The sequence below is a fragment of the Rhinopithecus roxellana genome, chromosome 8 (assembly GCF_007565055.1).
Source record: "Rhinopithecus roxellana isolate Shanxi Qingling chromosome 8, ASM756505v1, whole genome shotgun sequence".
NCBI lineage: Eukaryota > Metazoa > Chordata > Mammalia > Primates > Cercopithecidae > Rhinopithecus > Rhinopithecus roxellana.
In genome coordinates this window covers 11,846,453-11,854,092 of record NC_044556.1, presented here as the reverse complement: position 1 = coordinate 11,854,092, position 7,640 = coordinate 11,846,453, and the positions used below count along the sequence as shown (strand labels likewise).

Sequence of the window (7,640 nt, the reverse complement as noted above, 5' to 3'; positions counted from 1 at the left end):
TGGATTTGCAGAATTGGAGAGTAAAACGTCAAATCCTGGATGTTACATCAGCATCTTAGCGGAGGAGGGGTTTCCAGGGCAGTGGCCGGGCTGGGGCCGAGCCTGCCCCCACCCCACAGGTCCAGCCTGGCCTGGTGTAGATGCACCAGGGTGGGACAAGGTTCGGGTCCAGGCTGGAGCTCCCTGAGGGTCCTGCCTGGTGGGGAGGGGAGGGGAGAGGGGAGGAGGGGCAGGGCCACTAGGGAGCACTTCGGACCCTGCATCTCCCCACATTTCTCCCTGTCTCCCCAGCAGAACGTCAGGTCCTCCTGTAACTCCGGTGCTCCCCACGTCTCTCTCTCTTTCTGTCTCCCCCTCTATTCTCTGTCTCTCAATCTCTGTCTCCATGTGTCTCTGCCCCTGGTCAGTCGCACTCTTAATTCACCCTCGTGGACCGAAGGCCAGAGGAGGGAAGGGCCAGGGGGTCGCAGGAGTCCCCATCTCCAGGTGTCCTGGATCCTCCATGGGTCCCTGGAGGCCATTTGAAGGTTTAACACACAGAGCCCGCACCTGCAGCTCGGAGCAGCCCTTCCTGCTCTGGACACAGGCTCACAGCACAGAAAGGGAGGCGGCCGGGGCCAGAAGTGATTTTTTTTTCCGGGCTGAGCAGCCAGGGCAAATCATTCGCCGCTCAACCCTCAGTTTCCTCCTCTGTAAAATGGGGAGGAGGCGGAAGATTCTGCAAGGGCTGGTGCAGGGAATGACAGGAGAGGGTGGGAAGGTCTGAGCGTTCAATGCCCCGCAGAACAAAGGCGTGGGAGGACCCGTGCTGTTTCCTGTTGGGCCTTGAGCTGAAGACCCGAGGGCCCTGTCCTGGGCCAGCACTGCCAGGGGCCGAGAGCACTTAGGCCTGGCTGTCTGGGAGCCCCCAGACCTGGACGCACCTGTCCCCACTGGTTGGGTCTGGGGAGGGAATGCAGTGGGCAGACACAGGATCTTTTCTTTTTTCTTTTTTCTTTTTTTAGATGGAGTCTTGCTCTGTCCCCCAGGCTGCAGTGCAGTGGCGCGATCTCAGCTCACTGCAACCTCCGCCTCCCGGGATCAAGTGATTCTCCTGCCTCAGCCTCCTAAGTAGCTGGCATTACAGGCACGCACCACCATGCCAGCTAATTTTTGTATTTTTAATAGAGATGGGGTTTCACCATGTTGGTCAGGCTGGTCTCAAACTCCTGACCTTGTGATCTGCCCGCCTCAGAGGGGATTTTTTTTTCTGGAGGCTGGAAGGCTGCCCTGAGAAGTGAACAGCAGTGATCAGGAGGAGAGGCGTTCCAGGCTGAGGGAAGATCAATCCCTGCTTGGGACACAGGGGGTGTCTGGTGGAGCCATGGGGTAGTGTGCGTGGTGGGGCTTGACCAGGTCAAGCCAGGGCAGAGCTGGGCGAGGCTGGAATGGGGTGGGGGATGCAGAGCTCAGGGCCCTGGCTTCAGCTCAGCCTTGAGGTCTCTGTGTCACCCTGGGCATGTCTCATTCTGGCCTCAGTTTCCAGTCTCGTTTACTGGAGGGTGGGTTGGATAATCCCTGCCTCTCCCCAAAGAGGAACTAAGTCCCACCTGTTTAGTTTCAGATGTATCAGCTCCCCAGACCCCCGTCAGGCAGGGGTTTGGGGGATCCAAGGTCAGTCCTGTTCTTGTATACATGGGGAAACTGAGGCCTAGGCCAGTGAACACGTTGCCTGAGTTCACCCGTGCCAGCCAAGCCTCCGGAGTGACACTGAGCCTCCCTCCTTATCCCTCTGGGGGTGGCCAGGGCCTGGAGGGTTGAGGGTACATGGGGGCTGAGACCCCAAGACAAGATGCCCTTGGCTCCAAATCTCCAAAACGTTGTTCCTGAATCCCCCCCCCACACACACACACTAAAATCCTTGACCCTGTAAATCCTTGAACCACAGTTACACTCAGACATCACTAGACATTTTAGAGCCACAAGAACCCCCCACAGTCCCCTAGGACCTCAGGAGGCTGAGAGAGGCCTCCCCCTTCTCCCATTGCAGAAAGCAGAGCCTAGCCCAAGACCCCGACACAGGCTCCTCCCTGGGATCCTCCACGCCCCCTACTGCTGCTGGGCCAAAGGGGAAGTTCCATCAAATGCTCACTCCCCCACCCCTGTCCTGTGACACCCCCCGCAAGTCCGCAGCCTGGCACAGGGCTCACTCTTGGAGTGTCTTTGAGCCTTCTGAGTCTGACCTCGAGCTGTCCTCGCCCCCTTGATGCCTCCTCTGTGCCAGGGGCTACAGGCAGAAACAGGGGCGGCCCCCATTGGGAGCTGGGTGGGGACGGAGAAGGCACCAAATCATTGCTGGAGAATAGAGACGGGCCCGCCGCGGGCTGGGTGGCCGGGCAGGGCCCTGACCGGTGAGGAGGCCACTGGAGGTGGGGCAGGGGTGGGGTAGGCCGGTCCAGGCCGCGCGCTGAAGCGTGACCGCCGCTATGGGCCTCAGTTTCCCCGGCGGCGAGTCGGCAAACGTGCGTCTCCGTCAGCACCGCGGACAGCTCCCCGGCCCCGGCCCCGCGTTCTCTTGCGGGCGCCTTCGCTCCGCAACTAGGCTCCGGCCCTGCTCGAGGCGTGACCTTGGGCTCCCCGCTGCACCCCCCCAGCCTCAGTTTCCCCTTCAATGAGGGATGTCACAGCCGTGAGATTCAGACGATTCCAGACGCTAGAGGAGCGCTGGGGTCGTGAGCGGACGGATACGAACAGCAGCGGCGGCGAACGTCAAAGCAGGCCATACGCTCGCGCCCAGAAGGGGAAACTGAGGCCCAAAGAGGTGCAGGGCGTGGCCCAGGCCCCCACCCTGCGCAGGGCCGAGCTTCCGCAGGATGCCCCCGCAGCCGCCCCCGCCGCCCCCGCCGCCCCCGCAGGCGCAGCCTCGGCGTCAGCGCAGTGAGGAGGGGTCCGAGGGTCTCCCGCAGAGGCCGAGGGCTGGGCCGGGCGAGTCCTGCGCTTGCGCAGACTCGGGGGTGGGGGTCGCAGCGACGCAAGAGAGGGGCTTCCAGCCCCACCAGCCTCCCGAAGCGATTTCTTCGGCAACCGTCTCTACGGCGACGACACTAGACCCCCGACTCTGCAGCCTCCGCGCCCTCGCCCCGTGCGCCCCCGCCGCCGCGCCCGCTGTTCTCGCAATGTGGACCCCGCCCCGTTCCCGCGCAGCCCGAGCCCTCCCCAGCGGCCCGACCCCTGCGCCCTACCTGGTCCCCGAAGAAGGCCGAGTGCAGCAGGCTCAGGAGCCCCAGGAGCCCCATGGAGCCGCGGCCGCCCCGGACCCGCCGCGCCCCGCCCCTCGGCCGCCCGGGTGGGGGTGCGGGCCGGGCCGGGACCGCCCTGCGCCTGCGCGGAGAGGGGCGGGAGGGGTCAGTCTGCGGGCCCGGGGCGGGGCTCCTCCCGAAAGGGGCGAGGGCGTCCCGTGGGGTCTGGAGGTGCTCGCGGGGGCTGGGGAGTCTCGCGGGACCGAGGCCGCGGAGGGGCGGCGGGAAATCCAGGGATGGGAGAGAGGGGAGCGGACTCGCGTGGGCCAAGTGGCGCCAGGGTCCGGGTCCGACCGCGCTGGGGAGTTCGAATGCGGCGGAGGCTGGGGGCCCGAGGCGGCGGGGAGGAGGCCCGCTGGGGGTGGGGGCACGAGACGTCCCACGGGGAACGGGGGTCGCGGAGAGCCAGAGGCGGCGTCGCCCTGCGGTTGTGGTCCGCTGCCCGCGGACGGTCACCCTGCGGAAGCTCGGAACCACCCCCGAATCAGCCCGGCCTGGCGCGCCTGAGGTTCATTAGTCATTCAGCAAACATCACAGCACCTGCGCACACAAGGCTTGCTGGGCGCCGAGCTGGCGCGCGGGGGGCCGCCTTAAGGGGGCGACACGGCACGCGGACATTCATGCAACAAGCATGTATTAAGCACCTACTGTGTGCTGGGCCCCCTGCAATGAACAAAACCCAACCCCTGCCCTTGGGAAGCTGACGAGGGGACTGCAGCGGGCTGGGGAGAGACGCCAGCGGGGCGGGCAGGGCGCGGGGAGCTGCTGGGGAGGTCGAACAGCCCTGGGGAGTGTTGGGGGAGAGCGCAGCCCGCTAGGGCAGTGAGGGCTTGGAGGCCCCGGGGCAGGTCGCGCAGGCCCTGCGGGAGGTGGGAGCCACCGCGGGCTGTGGGCAGAGCAGGGCCGCGCCCGACTCCAGGCCCACGGGCGCCCGCTGGCGGCTGCGGGGAGAACAGGCCGTGGGCGGCGCCGGGACAGGAGGGCTGAGGCGGCTGCGCGAGTCGAGGGCTGGATGATGGGGTGGAGGATGGGGTCCGGGCAGGATCGGGGCTGAGAGGGGTGTTATGAATTGTGCTAAGTCCCTGGAAACCAAGGAACGAGCGGCCGGAGAAAGGGGCGCCGCTTTAGCAGGACGGCGAGGACAGGCCGCCTCCAGCAGGTGCCTCCGCTGAACCCCGGAGCGGGGACGGAGCCGTGCGGCCGCCGGCGAGGCTTCGGGGCCACCCAGGACTCTTGCTTCAGAGGTCAGGGGAGGGGGCCGGCTTCACTGTAAACTGCCGTCCAGGCGGGAGGCCGCGAGGATGTGAGAAGCGGCGGGAACCAGGACAGGGCCTGAAGGCAGCAGACCCGCAGCGCCGGGGCCAGACCTGAGCCTGATGAGGACGGAGCGGCCTGAGACTGCACGGATGGGGCCAGGTCTCGGAGAGTCCACGCAGGTTCTGGATCGGGGTGTGGGACCAGAGGGTAGAAACAGAAGCGTGGGGCCGGGCACGGTGACTGACGCCTGTAATCCTAGCACTTTGGGAGGCCGAGGCGGGTGGATCACTTGAGGTCAGGAGTTCAAGACCAGCCTGGCCAACATGGCGAAACCCCGTCTCTACTAAAAATAAAAAAATTACCCGGCATCGTGCCGTACGCCTGTAGTCTCAGCTACTTGGGAGGCTGAGGCAGAATCGCATGAACTCAGGAGGCGGAGGTTGCAATGAGCTGAGATTGTGCCACTGCACTCCAGCCTGGGCGACAGAGCCAGACTCTGTCTCAGAAAAAAAAAAAAAGGAAACAGAAGTGTGGATGTGGCCAGAGAGGCCTAAAGACAGAGCCTGGGCCTTGAGTTGGGAGTGGGGCCCAGCAGTGGCACCCTAGTGCTAGTTAAGGGCTCCCACCTCACCTCCTGGACATCCCCCAAATGCTTGTGGACCTAGGGCACAACCTGGCCACCAAGACATGTGTCCCTCTGAACTGGGGTGGGGGAGGGTGGTATCTTTTTGCTTTAAATACTAATATATATTTTCCCTGATCACACATGCTGGATTCCAACTGCAGAAAACCAAGGGAATTACCCATTAGCAGCGAAGCGCTGGCCAGACAGGGGCGTGCGCAGGGAGGGCTTTTATGGACAGAAAACTTCCCGTAAAGGTCCAAACAGTAAATTCTCAGCGTCTGCCGGACAGAAGTAATATAGGTATGAATGGGCACAGCTGGGTGCCAATAAAGCTCTGCAAAAGCAAAGTGAGGCCCAGCACCCATTCCCATTACACTTTCCTGGGGGTGGAGCCCTGCAGCTTGTTTGTAGCTAGCTCTACACATCTCTATCATTTACTCTGAAGATGGACCTGGTAGCTCAAAAGCTCTGTCATTTCCATTGGTTTATTTTTAAAAAGGGCCTCGGCAAGACTTCAAGTGTGCACCACGGTGTACCACTTTTGATTTCTAATGGTCAGGGTTGAAAACCATGCTACAGATAAAGCTGTTTCAGCGGGGGATTCACTCATTTCCCACTTTGCTTATCTGAGGCAAAAAGCACCTAAAACGCCTCAACAATTTCATTTTTAAAAAGAATTCCAGGCCGGGCGCGGTGGCTCAAGCCTGTAATCCCAGCACTTTGGGAGGCCGAGGCAGACAGATCACGAGGTTAGGAGATCGAGACCATCCTGGCTAACACGGTGAAACCCCGTCACTACAAAAAATTAGTCAGGCGTGGTGGCACACGCCTGTAGTCCCAGCTACTCAGGAGGCTGAGGCAGAATTGCTTGAACCCGAGAGGCAGAAACTGCAGTGAGCTGAGATTGTACCACTGCACTCCAGCCTGGGCGGCAGCAAGCAAGACTGTCTCAAAAAAAAAAAAAGCAAATAAAAATAAATAGAGGCCGGGCGCGGTGGCTCAAGCCTGTAATCAATCCCAGCACTTTGGGAGGCCGAGACGGGCGGATCACGAGGTCAGGAGATCGAGCATCCTGGCTAACACGGTGAAACCCCGTCTCTACTAAAAATACAAAAACTAGCCGGCCGAGGTGGCGGGCGCCTGTAGTCCCAGCTACTCGGGAGGCTGAGGCAGGAGAATGGCGTAAACCCGGGAGGCGGAGCTTGCAGTGAGCTGAGATCCGGCCACTGCACTCCAGCCCGGGCGACAGAGCGAGACTCCGCCTCAAAAATAAATAAATAAATAAATAAATAAATAAATAAATAAATAGAAATAATTCCGGGAAGGGCGCAGTGGCTCACATCTGTAATCCCAGCACTTTCAGGGGCCGAGGGCGGATCACCTGAAGTTGGGAATTCGAGACCAGCCTGGCCAACGTGGTGAAATCCTGTCTCTACTAAAAATACAAAATTAACCAGGCGTGGTCAGTGCTCCTGTAATCCCAGCTACTCGGGAGACTGAGGCAGGAGAATTGCTTTAACCTGGGAGGCGTTTGGGCGCGGTGGCTCACACCTGTAATCCCAGCACTTTGGGAGGCCGAGGTGGGCAGATCACGAGGTCAGGAGTTCAAGACCAGCCTGGCCAATATGGTGAAACCCCATCTCTACTAAAAAAACACTGAAGTTAGCCGGGTGTGGTAGCACGCACCTGTAGTCCTAGCTACTCAGGAGGCTTGAGGCAAGAGAATCGCTTGAACCCTGGAAGCGGAGGTTGCAGTGAGCCGAGATCATGCCACTGAACTCCAGCCTGGGCAACAGAGTGAGACTCCGAGAAAGAAAAAAACAAACCTGGAGCGGAGGCTGTAGTGGGCTGAGGTCGCACCACTGCACTCCAGCCTGGGCGACAGAGACTGTCTCAAAAAACACATTAAATAGAAAGAATTCCAAATGCTGACAACTGAGACTACAATGAGCCCTGCATGCACACGCCTTCCCTCCCTCTCCTGGAGCTGGACCTGGGGTGGGCCTTTGAGGTTGGGTCTCGCACTGGCTTCCGCTGTTCATGCTAAAGTGAACCTGCCCAGTGCTGTCCAGAGACCTCTGGTGGAGACTCAGCAGCCAGACCACACTGCAAACTTTTGACTGTTGGTTCCAAGCCCAGGTTGGTTCAAGTCAGCCCACAGGCGAATTTTCAAATATTCCACGTATTTCAGGCGCTGCCAGCCAAGACTCGCCCCCAATTCTGACTATGTAGCCAGGTCCAGGCCCTCAGGGTCCTCCCTGGTCTCCTTACTGACTGGCAAGGTTGGCCAGGACGCGTGGTCCAGTGCAGGGCTTGAGAGGCACGTCCAAGTGCAACACACTGTCCCACTGGCTGCGGGTCCCTCTGTGCACCAGCCAGCCAGGTCCAGTCTCATGCTGCCTGGGGGGGGTCCCGGCTGTACTAGACCCCAGCTTGTAACTCTGGGCCGTCCTTCCTTTGTCCAACCCACCTTTTCCCAA

At 61.0% G+C, this 7,640-nt stretch overlaps 1 protein-coding gene across 1 annotated transcript in view; it reads right to left on the bottom strand.

The window, feature by feature from the left end:
* MIER2 (MIER family member 2) overlaps positions 1-7,640 on the bottom strand; it is a 993,207-nt gene that overhangs the window by 439,167 nt on the left and 546,400 nt on the right. The gene's annotated exons all lie outside the window — the stretch shown is intronic.